Here is an 18,594-nt window from a genome sequence, read left to right as displayed (position 1 = left end):
GCCGCCGCCGCCGAAACTTGTGAGCCTATAAAGCCTCGCTTAAAAGTGACGCTGGCGTCGTCGTGGTTCCGAGTTTCCAGGCATTGTCTTATCTAGCAGGTGCTCCTCAACCCCCTACCGAAACGTCACGTAGAGTTGCGCATTTTCAAGTCTCGCGCTGCCAAAGTACGTCTCCTCAAACTTTCGTTGACGTCACAGTTCCAAGTATTCAGGCGCTTTGCCACAAGGAGGCGCTGTCACATCTATGTGCTGTTTTAGGGGTACAAAACATAATTTCTGTTTTATTTGCGCTCTTGCTGTCACCGGGGGCATCAGGTGGCAACCGCTTACCCGCGCCGGCACCCTCCCGCCCTCTTCTTATAGCCGTTTTCTTTCCTTCATTCCCGTTCCTCCATCACTCTCACATCGAAAACCAATCTGGTGCTAACGCAATTTCGTGAGCCCCAAGAATACTGATGCTTTACTTTTTGCTTAATTTTTTTCACTGTGAACACAAATGCTGCATTCAAAGAAGCGTGGCGTTTCGTGAGAAAAGAAAACTTGTCTATCGTCGTGTGAGCTCATCGCGTTTTCGACATCCGAGAACACGATGCTTCTTGTCGCGATGTTCGCGAGAGCTGTTCCGTTGATTAGCATGCACGTCGTTCTGTTGTTTCGTGTTGTTTCAAAATGTTGGAAGTTTTTTTTTCGTTTTTTTTCATAGTGGGACACATAAATTTACGTTCTGAGAATGCCTTCTGCTAAAGAAATATGTTCATCAGAAATATAGAAGGAACCGTCTTACAACTCCCTCCAAAAAAAAAAAAAACAATGGTCCAATGAACTCTATTAAAAAATGAAAAAAAAACTTCCTGGTTGTTTTGGTATTATTCTGCTTGTTGGAACCTGGACAAGAAAGCGCTGGGTCCCAACAACTTCCAATTCAGACTACTTTTTTTTTTAATAGTGCGCGAACCTACGCGCCGCGTATTCTTTCTTATCGCTAGGAGCCCCAAGATGACTGAAAGGCTGGGAAATTGAGCACTAGCGTCGTCGTTTCCTAAACCCTGGTCGGGATAGTTTGTTAATTAACGAATTGCTCTCGTGATGTGACGTTACTCCTTCGAGCGACACATTCCTCACTTTTACAGACATGCAGGACGACTGTTTCCTGTCTTTTCTTGCTCAGATATCTGATATTCCTGAATTCACTAGGGTTCCATCTTCGCTACCAGTCCTATATTCGTGGACCGCCACGTGCAATACCTCCAATGGGTTCTTTCAAACGCACCCGTTTTAGAAACTGCCATCACCTCATCGTTCTTTCAGAATGACGTCTTGTAAAGCTTTCTTCTCCTTGAAGAGCAGCGTAATGAGGCAAAGCAGACTTCAAGTAAAAACGAAGAAAAGCGCGAACAGAAAAGGTGAATGTCGCTTTTTTATCGTGAGGTTGAGTCAGTCTAGAAAAGAAATAAGTCAAACAACAAAAAAACACACAAGAACGAATTGATCTGCTGATCAAAGAACGCATATAAGGTATATTCAAAGTGCAAGTGCGCTCCACACACGTAATAACCAACATTGACTCGGATGCCTCATGTATCTGTGTCATGTGGATGCGTCTTTTGTTTCCACATAGTCACTGGAAAAAATAAGAATAAAATAAATGTCGCAGTTTCACCCGAAAGGCAGAGCATCAATTGCGATAGCAAATTAGTAGAGATCTATACGGAGTAAGGATAGTAGTTTTATCAGCTGTATAAACTTGGACATGCAGCAGCACCAGCAACGCGCAGAACTGTTGTCGACGCCGTCGGCGTTTTGCCCACGTTCGTACCGAACGCGCGAGGCGTTGGTGACTGTTGCCGGTGCCTCACGGGGGCGGCTCGGAGGTTTTTCGACGAGATAAGAATGGGACTCTCTGTCAAGACGGGTACTCCCCCTCCCGCACCCTGCCTTATGCAGGGCGCGGGCGGTGACCCTTCGACTTTTACAAGCTCGTGCGTATCCTAACCTTGCGGTTCTTCACGCTATATACCCTGAAAGGTATCCCAGTGCGGACTGCCCTGCCTGTGGACTAACGGCAACATTTAACCATGTGTTGTGGGAGTGTGAAGCCATCGGCTCCGCCTTCAGCGAGGATAGGTGGGCTGCGCTTTTGGGCAGCTCCGAACTCAACGACCAAACCCTGGCCGTCCAGAGTGCCCGCGATCGGGCCGTCAAGCTCGGCTTGCCGGTCCCTACGTGGGACTAGCCGGGTGGCGCGGGGTGTCCCCTGCGTCTTCTCTGGACTTCAATAAAGTTATTTCACTCACTCACTCACTCGTCGAGCAGCGTCAGAAGTCTTTACCGTCTTCTCGCCTCGCAACGTTTTTATATAAATAGGCATCTGGTGCCGCAGCTAAACGTCGCCTCCCCTCCGTCCCTCCCTCCGGTCGCCCCACGGCTTTTGGCGCGACGGAAGAAGTCGCATTTGCTCTCTCTCTCTCTCTCTGTCTCTCTCTCTCTCTATATATATATATATATATATATATATATATATATATATATATATACATATATACATGTGGTGATTGTAAAGGAGAAAAAAGACGCTTAATTCTGCAGCTCTTCAGGGAGCACGGCGCAGAACACATTGCATATTAATGCGCAAGTATATCCAAATAATGTACAGAAAATACAAACCCAATGCATTAAGCGACAGAAAATCTTTGTACATCGTGACGAGAGCACAGTAGATCGCTCACGAAGCTTGTAGTAGAGGTAAAACTGAGAGTCCGGAAACAGAAAGAAGAGGCGATGGTGCGCTAAATACGAGGTATAAAAGCCTAAGAAGCCGCGCCGGCTCAAAAGAATTCATTCTGATCTAGTGCCACAATTCCACACAAAATGCGTGGCTCCAGCAAGTGCACTAAGCGGTGCGAAAAAATAAGATAAAACATTGCTCTGTAGCGAGAACCAAAGCAAATTAAAATAAAGGAATTGGTTTTGCCGAGAAGTAGTTTAATGTTAAGGGCTGGTGAAAATGTATGGTCCGAAAGTGCAAGGAGATGTAGAGAACAAAAGACATAGGGTGGGAAGCCGAGGGGCAAAGAAACAAAAAGCTTTAGCATAAAGCGGGCGGATGCAGAAAAGTGCAAGAGCAAGCAGCACTGACTCGCTGCAACCAAAAAGAGTCTAAAAGAAATATTAGAACCCTTCGAACTAAAGATGTTTACGCTAACTGGCCACAAGGATTGAAGATAGCAGAAACGAAAAGCAATGGTTCACAAGTAGAAAGAAAGAAAGAAAGAAAGAAAGAAAGAAAGAAAGAAAGAAAGAAAGAAAGAAAGAAAGAAAGAAAGAAAGAAAGAAAGAAAGAAAGAAAGAAAGAAAGAAAGAAAGAAAGAAAGAAAGAAAGAAAGATGAAACAGAGATAGCTGTGGTAGCAGCTTGTGAATTCTTACGCGCAAATATTCCGCGGTGCCTGCTTTGTCATTTTCAGCGCGTAGTAATTTTTGCCCCTGGAAAAGGTCTTATCACTTTCACGCCAAGCGTCGAGCACTTCCTGCTTTGGCGAGAAAGTTCGAGAACCGGAGAGAAGGTCGAACGAGGGCGAAGTAATGGATGGGCGTCAGCAAGGAGAAAAATGTGGAAGCACTATAGCAGTCTTGTTTTTCCTCGTCTTTTTTATTTACCTTTCTTGAAGCCTATTATGTTCGAAATTATTGTTTAACACCCGACGTGTCTGTTTCGCGGCGAGCTATCTGGCACCGTTTTCCAGAGGATCGTAACGTCGGGCAAAACAATAAGTAAACGCCGAGATTCGTCAGAGCAACAAATCTCCACATCTCGTGAGGTGACTTGGAATCTGATGGCGCTCCAGCAACGAATATGAATCCGCAGCACGCAATCTCGAACGTGCAGAATGCCCCTTTGTTTTGTTCTCGGTTTCCTTTCGTATGCGAATTTTATACACTGACCTCATTTTTATTCATAAGCAAATGTAGGACCCCGTCGCGTAAAATAACGTCGTAGCTGCACGAAAAGCTTCGCACCATGGTGTGCTATTTCTCAGGCATCTGTGCGAGTGTCTTTTTGATCTCTTGTTTCCACCTGCAAAAACGTCTGACATTTGCTCGAAACGTACACGGTGCCAATCTGTTCGGTCCTTGTTGTGCGCCCCCACTGCGCTGGCGCCTTCGTGTGTTCCGAGGGCGCCCACGGCATAGTCGGTTTGGTTCTCATTCACAGCGGACGAGTTCCGATATTGACAGGGCACAATAAAATATGAAGAAAGAAAATCTTGCGGTCTGAGATTCTGGTGCCTAATAAAGAAAAACAGCTGGTCAGAATTTATCCGGAAATTCTGCTGTGTGAAAGCTCCCGAATCGCCCACCGCGACATCACTGTTCTCGCGCGAAAAACAAGAGACGATAATTCGACTTCCACTTCCAAGTTCGAGGGACGAGATCTTTGAAATGTCTCGCTGCATTTTTGCAGCTTAATAATTAGAAGTCAAATAGAATAAAATGCAGTAAAGTTTTTATGTTGACCAAGCGGAGCTCTCCTGGTTGGTTGTGTCGCTCGTTTGCCAGAAACTGTCTCGCCGAGAGGCATCCTAGGCTTAACAGCATTGAACCTTGTACCGTTGTTTTCTTACAGAATTCGAGCCTGCGATGTAAAATTTTGTAACGCGCGTATTAGTGAATTTTACTGGCGTATCAAAGTAGAGTGGAGTAACAAAGTAGCTTGTGGGCGTTTTCATATACGTCGGCAGAATGTTTTGTATTTAATCAAAGAGCTTTCTCTCCCTGAAGTATTCATTATACTCAACAAAGCATTCAAAATTCGGACAAAGATGCTAAAACACAACAGCAGGACAAACTAAACCGCTGCACATGTAAAGCCTAAGCGTTTAACATAATCCTACCCTACCTAGCAATATCGTGCACATAAGCAAATGGTACATTAACTGTACTCGACAATGACGCATTGACAACGCTTGCTAAGCATATTGACCCTGCCGCGGTGGCTCAGTCAGCTAAGACGTTGCGCTGCTGAGCACGAGATCGCGTATTGAATCCCGGCCGCGGCGGCCGCATTTCGATGGCGACGAAATGCAAAAACGGCTGTGTGCTTATGTTGTAGTGCACGTTAAAGCACCCCAGGCGGTCAAAATTAATCCGGAGCCCTCCACTACGACGTGCCTCATAATCAGAACTGGTTTCAGCACGTAAAACCCACAGAAAGAAGATGCTAAGCATATTGTAAGGTAACCCTACTGTAGTACAAAAATACATCTTCTCAATCTGAAGTCATGGTCTTTCGGTTAGGCCCTTTTCGCTGAAGCCTTCACCTGTAAGAAGCAAGGAGTGGCCACTTCGAGAAGGGTTACACTGTTTTTCTCAGCCGGAGAGCTGCTTTCAACATAGTCTCCAATAATACGACAGAGAAAGGATGAAAAAAAAAAGAGTGAAGTACCGTTAATGCGTTCGTATTGTCGATTCTGTCGGGGGCATTGAAACGTCGTCGCGCGGAGCAGAAGTGGCCGCAAAAACAAGTCGAAAACAATGAAGCTAAGGTGAACCAACTCGGACCAAATAGCACCGGCGCAGCTTCTAAGCTTCCAACGTGCCTCCAACTGGCTCGGCAATCAATATCAATCACGGAAAGCTGCTGGACCCTACGCAACGGCCTTGCTTTTTTTTTTCGATTGTCCCGCCCCCTTTCTTCTGCTTCCTTCGCTGAAAGCGGTTCTTTCTACCAATGTCTGTATCCCAGATCTGCAGGAAAAGCAGCAGCCCTTTGCTCTCACGTTTTCCCTAGCGTCCATGCTTTGGTACACCGGACGAAGGTCCTCGACGACTGCATGCTATGCTCCCGCGAAAATCGGCGAGTAGTCCCCGATTGTCGCAGGGCTTGCCGGGATTAGATGGGATGGCAAACCACAGACGGAAACGTAATGAAAGAAAGGCGAGCAATAAAAAGAAAGGAGGTCACGGCACCCATATAGTAACGAATGGGCGAAGAAGGAAATATTGCACGAAAGCGGCACGAACCGAACGGGAAGGACGGTGTCAGCATTCTCGTGGGGAACGACCGGGGCGGGGACACGACGCCCGCATCAGGCTGCGGGCAGACTGCGACTGTGTTTGTTTCTCGAGTGAGCTACGAATGCGATTCGTCAGGCTCGGTGTGGTGTTCTGCGTCATGTTTTCTTTTCATTGCTTCGATACGTACTCTTTTTCTTTGTTTGCTTGTCTCCTGCGACCCCGAAGTGCTGTGACCGCTGTATTCATGGCTTTGGTTGGTGGGCTTCCTCGCCAATGCCTCGGTCCTAGGAAGATGGTTTCTGCTATACCGCCGCGGTGGCGTTGTGCTGCTGAGCACGAGATCGCGGGATCGAATCCCGGCCGCGGCGGCCGCATTTCGATGGAGGCGAAATGCAAAAACGCCCGTGTGCTTGCGTTGTAGTTGCACGTTAAAGAACCCCAGGTGGTCCGAATTTCCGGAGTCCCACTACGGCGTGCCTCATAATCAGAACTGGTTTTGGCACGTAAAACCCCAGAAAGAAGAAGAAGCTATAGTTGCGAGAGTTTGCTATGCTACCATGAAACGCTGCACGTGAGTGCGGAATCCGACTGAGGGACGGTGACAAAGCCGGGATTCTGTGCTCTAAGGCGCGCTTTGTCACTCTTTGTTCCGGTACTCTCAGTCTCACTTCTTAGGAGGTGATCCGTAACTTTGTCAAAAGCAAGCTTTAGCTGGGAGTCAGCTTTAGTTTCCGTGTTAATGTTCTTTGTTTTAGAGATTTAGACGCATATGTTGGGAACCTCTCAGCCGATACGAATTAAGTTTACTGAGCTGGTCCTTGAGGCAGTGTCACATCACTGCACCACCGTGTACAGCCCTCACATGCTTCATGGTTTATTAAGGACAGGTTTCCCCTGGTTGCAAGCACACCTCACCAGGTTTACCGGGAGGCGATCGCTTGACTTTTACACTGATCCACCACTGTTTTTCTGGCCAACATTTTGCTTCATTGGGTAATCACCTAGAAGGCGTTTTGATCGGGATGAGTTGCCTTCGCGAGGGCTTGCACTACACCAACTAGAATGACCGTCAGTGCTGCGTGGGACGTCTGCAGCTGCGAAGAGAACTTAGAGCATTTGTTTGGCCAGTGTCCTCGATTGCAATCACAAACGCAAACACTCTCCAACACATTGCGACGACTGTAGACGATCGGCCGATGTTCGTGCGAGCGCTACTCGAACACCGACCCCATCACTCGTCGGCCCACAAGGCAGTGAAGGTATCTTGAGGGCGACTGGCCTTTGTGAACGCCTTTGACTGCGTGCATGAATAAGCCGCGTCTTTTCTTCCTCTTTCTATTATATCATCTTTCTGTTGCCCCGTTTCTTTTCCTTCCCAAAGGGTAGGATAGCCAATCGGACGCTTTGCTGGTTAAGATCCCTGCTTCCTGTATTTTTCCCCCCTACGTCAAAAGACCAACATAACGAATGCGTTGACACCCACGAGACTCATCCACCAGCGAGAAAGCGTCGAAAATACGTCCCGCGCAGTAGTCGCTTTTCGCAGCACTGCACGGTAATAGTGCGACAGCGTCTTCTCGACGGAGACGAAATATGCACGCTTCGCTTCGCGGCGCAACTTCGATTGGGTTTCGAGACCACGGGGGTCGGGTGGACGACGGGTGGGCACAATTTCAATAAATCCCCATGGCAACGCCCTCGGGATGGGGACGCGGGGGAGGGGGCAAGATGGAAGGAGAGGGAACAAGAAAGACCTTCGGGCAGCTTAAGGCCACACGCTGCTCCAGAATACAGGCAAGAACGGGAAGCGCCAAGATAAAGGAAAAGATAAATCACTCGCGAACACATAAGCGGATAAGCGGAGAAAGATGGTGAATAGCTCAACGAGCGCTCCGCGGGGTGAAGAAGATATCTGCTCTCTGGGAACGAAACAAGAAATAAGGAAAACGACCCCGCGGATTCCCCTTCTTTTTCATCCTCCCGCGGTTTTCTTTTTCTTTTTCCCCCAGAAACTGGAGCGACTGTCGGATTTCGCGCGAAACATGACGTGTGTTTCTACCATTACTCACTCACTCCTTCACACTTATCCTACGTGGCATTGCTTTTATTTGTTTTCCTTGGTTGTTTAAACTTATTGTCTAAGTTTTATACTGCTCGCTGTTTTTCGTTTTGTGCTCGCGAAGAAATATCGGGTTTAGAAATATTCCTGTAGTTATATCATGCATTGCTATACACTATGCACGCCTTGGAATATCGTTGTGTCCATTATTTTTTAAATTATTTCCGTAAAGTTAGTTTTGTCTGACAGACCGGGGCGTACTTGCGGAGGAGTATTCGGAAAGAAATATAATATTCGGAGGTGACGATATATCCAGTTTTGCAGGCCCACACCGGTTTGAAGAGCGAGCCTGAGGGTTATTGCGCTTGCTCACCGGATATTGGCAGGCGGAGGGCAATTTATCCTTATACTCTCGACTGCTTTCGATCTATGTTTGAGCAGCAGTTTCCCAACGTTATATTTGATAATTGCGTGCTATAGCGTCTCTTCCCGTATGGATTAAAAAAAAACTGCAAGAACAGTACCCAACGGATATCATCATCAGCTCATAACCATAATCGTCATCAGCTTATAGATACAACAGCATAACTTGCTTTACCAGAGATCTCTAATTACAGCTGCCCTGTCAGAACTGAACACCATATAGTACCTTAACTTGTGCTATACGTAATACCTCAAACGCAATGAGATGACACGCTAGGAATCTATGACTCTTCAAATTGTTATTTCGCTTCCAAGTTCAAGCCATTGGACAACAGAAGATGTTTTTTACGCCTTGAAGAGTAGGGTGTTAGCCATGGGACAAGCAGTACCCTTGGGAAAATACAGAGCTCCAAAGGCACCCTTATGGGCGTTTTTGATTTGTCCTATGGCTAACACACTCATTCGCAAGGGTGTAAAATTTATTTTACTGCGTACAATACACGTTACGCTGAGTCCAGCCTCGGCGTACGTCCGACGTTCGCCCAACCGCTTAAAACCCTTCCAAGTCGTCCACCAGAGCGTTGTTCTCGCTAAGCGAAGCCGCCCGCTGCTAAACGCGCCCTCGAGGAGGAACTAGCGATTAATTATTCTTGACTCGCTTTACTACATCGCCATCTTGTCACGCGTGTACAATTCACTCATTAGCAAACGAGCTAAGCTCCCACGGTGCGCCGAGCCTACAAAACCGCCGTCGGCCACGGCGGTGGAGCCCGACAGCCAATATGCTCTCTTTTTTTTATCGCGCTGCACTGGTTTTGCCGGCGAGCTATTTATTGCGCGGCCAACGGCATGGGCTCCGGAGTTCCCCTCCGTAATTAAGGCCTCCCGCCCGCGAACACGTGGTCCGAAAGAAGCCTCGCCGCTGATTCGAAGGCACGGTCGCAAAAGAGCGAGATAGGGAGAGAGAGAGAGAGAGAGCCAGCAAGCGGAACCGCGTCGCGCAACTGCTAATTGGGGGTCCGCACAATGGCGAACGGCTATGCGAGCGCCGCCTTGCAGTTTATCGACCGCCAGTTCTTCGCCCAGCCAACTAGGGATCTCGTCTCCTCCGCCTCGCTTTTTTTTTCTTTTATGGCTTCCAGCTCAACTGCGGCACAAAAAGAAAAGCGCGACGTAACACATTACGAGAACGGACTTGCTTTTCTGCCTGTACGGATTTATTTAGGCAGTGATACAGGACGTTGAGTGAAGAGACCGGCAGCGCCAACTCAAAGTTGGTCATTTTGGGGTGAAATTTATGTTAACGTTGTATGGTTCGATCAGGTGCATGCACCTAACGCAGTTAGGTGTTATATCTCTCTAGAATTTTTTTATTTTCTTGCTCTGTGTAACAGGGTTCGAGTTAGCGCTTATTTCTGTTATTTCGGCTGCCGTAATTCCCTCGCACCGTTTTCGGCTGGCTATGTTCATAATAAACAAATGTTGAAGCGCATTACGTTGCTAAGTCATTTTTATGTCTCTTTTGTAGACGGATCTCAAGAAACACTGAAATAAAATTCCTAGCTGTCAGGTTTAGCGCGAATAAAGCACCATTTAAATGTGTAGTGGCAAGAGCTCTACACGTTCGTAACTCAATAAAACGGTGACTACTAAAATAAAATAATTTCTTGTTCGAATTCAATGAACCTTTATGTCCAGGATATGAACAGCGAAGCTGTTTAAGCCGGGCGTAATGTGTCTGCTGAATTCAAAAATGTGGGCCGATCCTGGCGGTAGTGCAGAAAGGGTCCAACCGCAATGGCACATACTCCTGTGAACTAGCGAAGCTGAGCTTGGCTAAGTCTAGCTAAGCATGGTTGGGACTACTTAAGCTTAGTCGCTTATCGTTAACCAATCGATAGCCAATCAATAGCTAACCCGGAAAATTCCGGAAAATGCTGGGGATGACTTGGTAGTGCTTAGGCTAGCCCAAATACGTGGCCAATACCTTGCGATAGCCAATCGATAGCCAATCAATAGCTAATCAATAATCGATAAATGATCAATAAAATCCGGAAAACGGGGGCTGACTTGGTAGTGCTTAGCCAAGCCCAAAAGCCAGGACTAGCTAGGTGCCGATCAGCTCCGCTGTCTCTTTAGCATTGCGCCTCCCAGTGCAAGCTACGCAAATTTTTTTTCGTCTTATAACTTTATTAGCACTGGTCGATTGCACAAATAAACACAAACCACAATGAAACGTGGACAGGACGAGCGCAATCCTTGTTTTCTTGTGTGCTTGGAGTTTCTTCGCGCAGTCAATGATGATAACAGAAATGCACCGACTAACCCACCAAGATGTCCTTGTGTCTTATAGTTAGTTCCCTTCGAGTTGCCCACGAACTAAGCAGGGGCAGCGCAAAGGCGAAAATATTGTTATGCTGCATTTGGACAGGACCGAGCGCCCAAGAGAGAGAGGAAGTGCTAGACTGTATGCTGGATCTGTGACCTTTGTACCAGCCTGCGCGTTTACCGCTAACTTTTCCCCGTGCAATTAGTTGTATATACGTTTGTGCATCGGGTTTCCTCTTAGTAAAAATATATCCTGCGCTTGCGTACGAGCATGTGACCGTGCCATTATCCGGGCTTCGCATGAGCGATTATAGTTAAGACTGTCGTGTGCGAGACGCTTTCGCATGTCGCGATGATGTTATGGAGTGTACACAAGCTGTGGCGTCCGCAGTAGTCAGAAACATCTTGGTAGAATGCACGAGCCGACTCGAAACCGAGAAACCGACCTCATTGTGACCACAAAGAAACTCACTGGAACGAAAGGCCCTTACTCACGCAAAGTAGAAGTGATTCAAAGAACAGCGCCTGACAAGGGCTTTACGTTCACCTCTTCATTATTAATGGCGTTAGTAATCTGCGTACGTTCTCTGCTTGTATTCATGTTTATCGGAACTCTACAATTAATTAGTTGAATACGTGTTTCGATTTCTCGTGCAAGTAATGTTCGCCTCTCCGAATAATTCAGCTCAAGGACTAGAATTATGTTATCTGCAACAGACTATTTTTAAAAATTCAATAAAACTTAAGAATGACCACCGTGTATACCACAGTAATGCTAGAAGCGGGTAAGTATAGTGCTAAACTGAAACAGTGCACTGCCAATGCAGAGGGATGTCGCGCAGCTCAGACCACTTGTCGTGAGGCAAGTTTGAGGCGTTGTTAAAGACAACCCTTGAGCTAGTAAGGCGCCTGGCATGCTGATTGCGTGGTCCGATTGCGTCATTTATCTTCATGCGTTCTACAAGAGGATCTACACGTAAATAAACATTTCAAAAAATAATTGTAAGGAGGACGTCACACACCTATTACCCTGGCTTCTATTACCTTATCTCACCTCCCTTTCTCTCTATCTGTACAAGAATAACTGAGTTGCAATTCAACATACTGTCTGTAGAAGATCTCGTTAGCGAAACTCTCCACAACAGACTCTGGTTTTTGAATGGTCATTCAAGAAATAAATCGAGTCGAAGGATGGGCTACTATTTTCTTACAATGATGGGATTTCACTCGTCAATGCGCCATTCTATCGCAGATGTCGACGCACACGAACAATTACGCCCTCTTTCGTTTTTTCTTAGCGCTCAAACGAGTAGGAATGAGTTCGCAGGACACACCATCATGCGCACAGGCTTTTCCGCGCGAAGTCACAGTGTCGTGACGACTTTCTGCCACACGGGCGTTCTTGAGCAACTTTGTCACGTCCATTCTCTTCAACGTGAGCGCTCTCCGCCGCATCCAATCTACGTAATGGGTGCCCGTAAAGGGCATGACTTCTTTTGTAAAGTGTATGCCCGTTTTGTAAAGGCATGCAGGACTGAATAAAGTTTATTCCATCCATCCATCCATGCCCATAAAGGATATGCTATCTATTTTTGTGCGGCACTCCTACCGAAAAAAAAGAAACATGGTACAAAAGTGAGCATTTTGACTGCTTAAGCGGACGGCCCATTAAAATGAAAGCGAAAAAATGTTTAAGTCTCTTCGCATAAAACTTCGACTGAAAGAGGTTACAATAGCGAGCACAGATTTGTCTTGAACAGTGTGCCGCCCAATGCACTTGCTCTCATTCATGAATGGTAGCTTCACGTGCACGTTGGCGAACTTGTCCTTGCAAGGCGTTAAAAAAAGCAAAAAAAAAAAAAACACGCACTTTGGCGAAGTCTCAGCTTTTGCTATGGCGCGGTTTCGTGGCACCATCAAGCATGCACTAGGCGAACTATGACTGTTGTCTCCAAGATTTCGGCTCTTTGAGTGAGAAGACGTATGGAACAGAAGAGCTTTCAGAAAAAAATGACACTTACCAGTGCAAATACTAAACGCAACTATAGGTAAGGCAAGTAAACTTTGCGTGGTTACACCACACGAGGCTCCAGACAAACGGTTTCACGAGCCTGTTCCAACACAAGGTGTAACCCTATTTTGTAAGTAAAATCACCATAACATTTAATGCAGGCTCTCCTAAACCTAAAATAGGTATATTAGGGGCATTAAACTGTTACTATAACGGTTTTCATGTTTCATTGCCATGAGCAGTCACTTACTATATGAATAGTAGTGCACAGTTCGCACATGTACAGTTTATCTATTGACAGTGCCTGTTTGATTTTGTGAAAATTCCGAAGAACATCACCTGCCACAATACCGTGACCCTCTTGCTCTCCAATTGTGCTGGGAAAACGCCACCGTCTTTTTCTATATTTTTTTTTTCCTTTCCTTTGTCGTCGGTAGAATAGACTGCCAATAGGCGCAATTTCTCATGCAATAAATCTCTATTTCACTCCACTTTATATACCGCGATTCACGTTTCTTGTTTGTTTGTAGAGCGTAAACATCACAGTATTTTCATTTCTTCGACAATATTAGTATGTGAACAGAAAATTGCGGCAACGCGCATCACCAGCTCCGAAACGGAGCTCAAGATGGCTTAAAGCCGTACCTTCCAGTCTAACACTGTAAGAAATACGCAATCGAATATGAAAAAGAAAGAAAAAAAAGAGAGAAGAAAAAAAACAGGTGGAAAGGTTACCGCGACACCATCGGATGACCGGAGGGGACTCAATTCCCGTGCCCGTTATAGCGCACGTTGTGACGCAACAGGGAAGACGGCCGGCTCCGCGCAATCCTTTCGCCTGGCGCGTCGAATCATTTTTCCTCCTACTCGGGAACAAATCTCTTTTTCTTTGGTCCCCTCTATATAACTTACCTCCGACCCTCCTTTCACCCCCTCTTCCCCCGACACCCTTTTTCGCGCCTTCCAAACCCGCCATCCCTATAGCTGTCCCGATCGGAGGGAAGAAACGACTCCGGCATTTCGCGCCGGCGAGCAAAAAGAAGCATGGTGTTTATGTGCGTCACGACGCGGCCGAGTGCATCGCCTTCGCGCCCCGCGCGGCAGGAATGGGGAACTGGGGAAGAAGGCGGGGAGGTGTGAGGAGTCGAAAGGGCTCGAGCACCGCGAGGGGGCGTCGGCGAAGCGGCATTCCCTTTCGGAAATTTGTCATCCGGAAAAGATATCTTTAGCAGGCCAGTATCGATCACGGCGCGCTCTCTGGTCTGCGGTGGGCGGGTGCGGGAGAAGGCGGGTGGTGTCTGTCCGAGACGCCCCCCGGAAAACAAGAGCTGGTGCGCGCCGAGCGGGGGGGTCTGGCCGAAAGATGGGGCTTGGCTTTTTGTTCTCGGCGCGAGCCTTCACCGACGCCTTGCGGCGCCTGCGTGCGCGGCGCGATTGCGCAGGCGTCGTCGATGCGCATACTCGCGCAGACGGCACGGAATGCAATTATCGGACAAAAAGAGAGACATGAAACAAAGGAGAGTGGCAGCGAAGTCGACCAGAACGTAAAATCCTGTTTGATACCCTACACTGGTGAGACAGTCACGTAAAAAGACAGGCCTGATGGGAAAGAGCAAGCACAAGATTACAAGAGAATCTTAGCATGTCGCTACCTTTATAGCATTACCGCCGCAGTTACATGCCATGTTCGAGCGTGCTACGTTTAAGCGACAGCCAAGTGGTCAGGTACAGCGCTCAATGATTGAAACGCGATGCTCGAACCGCATGGTGGCCTGTGATTGTGCCATCGCAGAGCGCTGTGTGATCGCCTAGGGCCAAATGCAGCCACAATACGCGACAAAGGCTTGGGATTTTACTGTATACCAGAATTAATCATCATGGTGAGCGCAGCGTTCAGAGTTGGCGTAAAACCCGCCGGCAGCGACGCGCTCCTAGTATCTCGTTTCAATCACTGAGCACTGTATACACGTGCAGCGCAGCTTAGTTTCCACGTATACCTACCTACAAAGGACACCCCTACGAACACTGCAGCTTTTCATGCATCATGCTTCTCAAGAGCAGTTCGTATATGAAATTAAGCACGCTCCCCACCAATCCTCTCGGAAGGGGCATTATATTTCAATGGCTGCCCAGCCACTGCGAAATCGTCGGTAACCTCGGCGCTAATGAAGCAGCGCGTTCGGCGAATCAACGAGATCAGAGTGTGCCGCTGTCGTGAACCCGATGCAGCGCAACAACTTTACTCACTTCCTCGTTGCGTCAGACTTCGACAATTAAATTTATCGTAGTTCGCCAATTCCCGATTGTGCTCACTCGAGCCTGACTTGCGACTTCGCTTACCACCCGGACTCTCCCATCGTGAAACAGCTTTAGCATGTAGCATGTGGAAACAGCCCGTCATCTATGATTTCGCCGCAGTATAGCTGCGTGAAGTAACTGGGCCAACAACAATGCAACGAAGAGGCACGAAGCCATGTCTGGATACCGCGCCCGGCACGTTTCACGCAAGTGCGTCCGCCAGCGACAATTCCGTTCAGGTTGGCTGGTTCGTAGCGGTATAGGAATGATCCATTATATCCATCACGACATACCAAATAAAGTATGCCTATAGAAAGTCTTGCTACCAGTGCCTCTATACCGTGTCCAGACCCTCACCTATTGACGGGTTCAGAAAGTGGTCTCTTCGGAGAATACCGCTCTACCTCAGTCCTGGAAAGACCACGAAACGTGCGCCTTGGCGAATCGCAGTCGTGGCGTCTTGTGCGCAGCAGCGAGGACGGGCTTTTGCGCAGTCATAGCGCTTCGCAGGCCAGCACTCCTGAGGCTTCGCTTTAAGGTAACGTTGGAGGCGTCCACATCCGGCAGCTCCCGCACTTCCCTCGCAGACTGAAATGGTTTCTACACGATTGAGCTACTATGAGCGCGCCCTCTTCATTTATCGTTGCTCTTGGCCGACGCCCATGTGACGCGTAAAGAATGCGGCCTTCCTTGATTAATGCTCGAGTGATCCTACTCACAGTCCTCAGCAGCCTGTCGGGCGCTGAGAATATCCCATCGCTCTTCAGGAACGCGGTTCATTGCCAGAAGCCTTTCTGATTAAAGCGGAATTGCGGATGAATAAATACTTCTTTTTTTCGAACGCAGGTTCAATAAGTGATAATGTTACGTGTCACTGGAACAAAACGCCCAAAACTAGAACACGCATGCGCGGCCGGAGTCTGCAGCTACAAACCGTCGATGATCTTGGCAACAAACGCCGGAGGAAGATGGCACGAATTCAAGTTTATTCTCACATCGTATTGAACGGAATTGAAAGTTCAACACTGTTTCCGCTCTTGATGCGTAGGGTTCCTTCATTACTGTACGCGTGCAGCAGTCCAGGTGCGTGAGCTTTCGTGACGTAATGTGCGCAAAGGTAAAATTTTTACAGCGAAACTGTATATGGCTAGATTCCAGCTGATCGATGTCCGTAGACCAAGAATCCCGAAGATAGTGCAATACCGGGCCGATTGCGGCCGAGGTGAAGCAAGCTTCAAGCACTCCAACAACTTGTAAAAATAATTTTAGTATCTTGGGTCCAAATACAACCCGTATCAGATATTAAGCTGATAAGAACAGATACTACAATTTGACCCGTGCCGGCCATGTCTACATTCGCACCATACATGTTCTACGCCATCCCGCGTATTCAAACTAGTGCCTACTAATCTGAGTGTCTTCTGTCTCCTGACATCATGCCCTACGCAGACTCCCTCCCTCAGTTCTGCTCTGACTGTGAAATGGGTAGGCCACTTGTTGTACGGTCTGAAGAAGAACAGCGTGCCTACCAAGAACGATGGCGTGAACAGAAGAGGGAATGAGCGGAAGGAGACCACCGACGATAAGCGGGCCGCGGACGCCAAGCGTAAGCGTGCTGCCCGCCAGGACAGCGAGGCGGAAACAAATGCGAAGCCGAACGAAAAGCTTTCCAAGGTTTAGTCCCGCTGAGCGCACCGACGAGTCGCACTCGGTCCGCATGTGCCGACGCCCCAAAGCCGATGACGAGGAAGCAAGTTCTTCTCGTGCCCGAGTTATCCACGCCGGCAGGCGGCATTTATATCGGAACACCCACCGCCCCGTTTCAAAATGGATGCCATTAAAGCATCATCATCATCATCATCACCATCATCATCATCATCACGTCGTCACTCATCGTACCTGGATGCTACTGACATCGACTCCCCAGCATCGCGCGCGTGCCATGCGAGAAAGCCAAAACACAAATGAGTTGAGAGCCATGCGGGGAAGACAAATTTCAGGGGACGCGAGTCACTCGAGCGTCCCCATAGGTGGTAGCGGCATGCTAAAACCTCTTAATAAGAAGTGTTAACACATCGCTACCGCTCTACCGTTTGCGCTGCCGCTTCGGCGAACTGCGACCTTTTCGCGGTCGTGGCTAAGCTTGCACGTGTGAAGCTGGCAGTAGAAGCAGACGGTGTCGGAATGCTATTTTTTATATTAAAAGTGACTTGCAACACCCGTCACAGACACAGACATTTCTTCGTTTTCACTTTCTATCTTTCGACGCAGCAGACGCGTGGGATCACGCTGCACTTCGAACGCGAGTGTAACGCCTCCCGCAGGCGACTAACCTAAAGCAGCAACCGCATGGAACGCATCTAAGTGGAAGGCTCTGTCCTGACTTTGATCCACATATAACTCAAGTAAACATAAACTGAGGCAACCTGTTTTAACACCTGCTTTAATGTACGTTCACGACAGTTCTTACATACAGTTGCCTTTGGAATCGCGGCCGCCTTAGGAGAGGATTGATGCCGCCACCTAGTGCTAAGCAGCAGAGCTCCGTTGCCACTGATCCACCTGCGAGAGTATAAGAAGGTTTATGTTGGGTCTACAACATCTAAGAGGTGACGTATTAAAACGGTTCAACTGATTCCGGCATCCGCTCTGCTGCACGCTTTTAATGAGACAATGCATGAACCACAAGCGGTGCACAAGGCTGCCTCGATGTGTGCCCCTGGTGTTCGGTTCCCATGCACCGGTGTTTGCTTATCCGTGCCGGGAGCAGCTGCTTCCCTGAGGGATGAGCCTCTGAGGTTGTGTACCAAGCCGCCAGCTCAATTGCTTCTATTCCCTGGGTAACGCGACGCTTTCTTTGCATTGCGGCCGAGCTCTGTGGTGAAAGCACGTTTCTTTGCATTGCGGCCGAGCTCTGTGGTGAAAGCATCCACTCGGTTCTTGTCATTCTTTCTTTTCTGCTCTTTCTTTTCTTTCTATTTTCCTTCTACTTTTTTAGTAAAGTTCATGCATGAACAAAAATGAAGTTGGTGTCGCATTTGCACCGCTTTTCACGCGGCAAGAAAAGGCAGCGCAGCTACGCAACATCGTCCCGGAGATTCCTTACGACACCGCCTAGGATTTCGTCATCCAATAAACAACGACAAAGCGTCTTGCGCTGTCGCACCTCGGGTACCTGACAGAGTAAACCCGCATTCCGTCCGCCCGAGGATAAATGGGATTCTCGAAAGTTTGGTGAATGCGAGAAAAGTTGCTTTCGCTTCGGGGAAACCATCGCTTGAAATGAAACATAAAAAAAACCAGAATGAATTGCGGGTCGCGGTGAAGCGCTCATGGCGAAATATATTTATGCTATAACACACACCTTGTACGTCACTTGTCGCAATCTGCAACGATAGGAAAATGAACCAAAAAACAGGACACGCAAAGAGGAGGGCAGGCACGGCAGGCACTGCAGGACA

At 47.9% G+C, this 18,594-nt stretch overlaps 1 protein-coding gene and 1 non-coding gene across 2 annotated transcripts in view; one reads left to right on the top strand and one right to left on the bottom strand.

Annotated features, from left to right (window-relative positions):
• The window catches only part of LOC119460904 (cubilin-like), a 129,842-nt gene that overhangs the window by 24,881 nt on the left and 86,367 nt on the right, over positions 1-18,594 (top strand).
• On the bottom strand, positions 16,300-16,489 carry LOC119462973 (U2 spliceosomal RNA). Its single transcript, XR_005194322.1, has one exon. It is a non-coding gene; the product is annotated as a U2 spliceosomal RNA (small nuclear RNA).

This window comes from Dermacentor silvarum, chromosome 8 (assembly GCF_013339745.2).
Source record: "Dermacentor silvarum isolate Dsil-2018 chromosome 8, BIME_Dsil_1.4, whole genome shotgun sequence".
NCBI classification, from domain to species: domain Eukaryota; kingdom Metazoa; phylum Arthropoda; class Arachnida; order Ixodida; family Ixodidae; genus Dermacentor; species Dermacentor silvarum.
The sequence above is the reverse complement of the archived record's forward strand: the minus strand, read 5'-3'. Positions and strand labels throughout refer to the sequence as shown.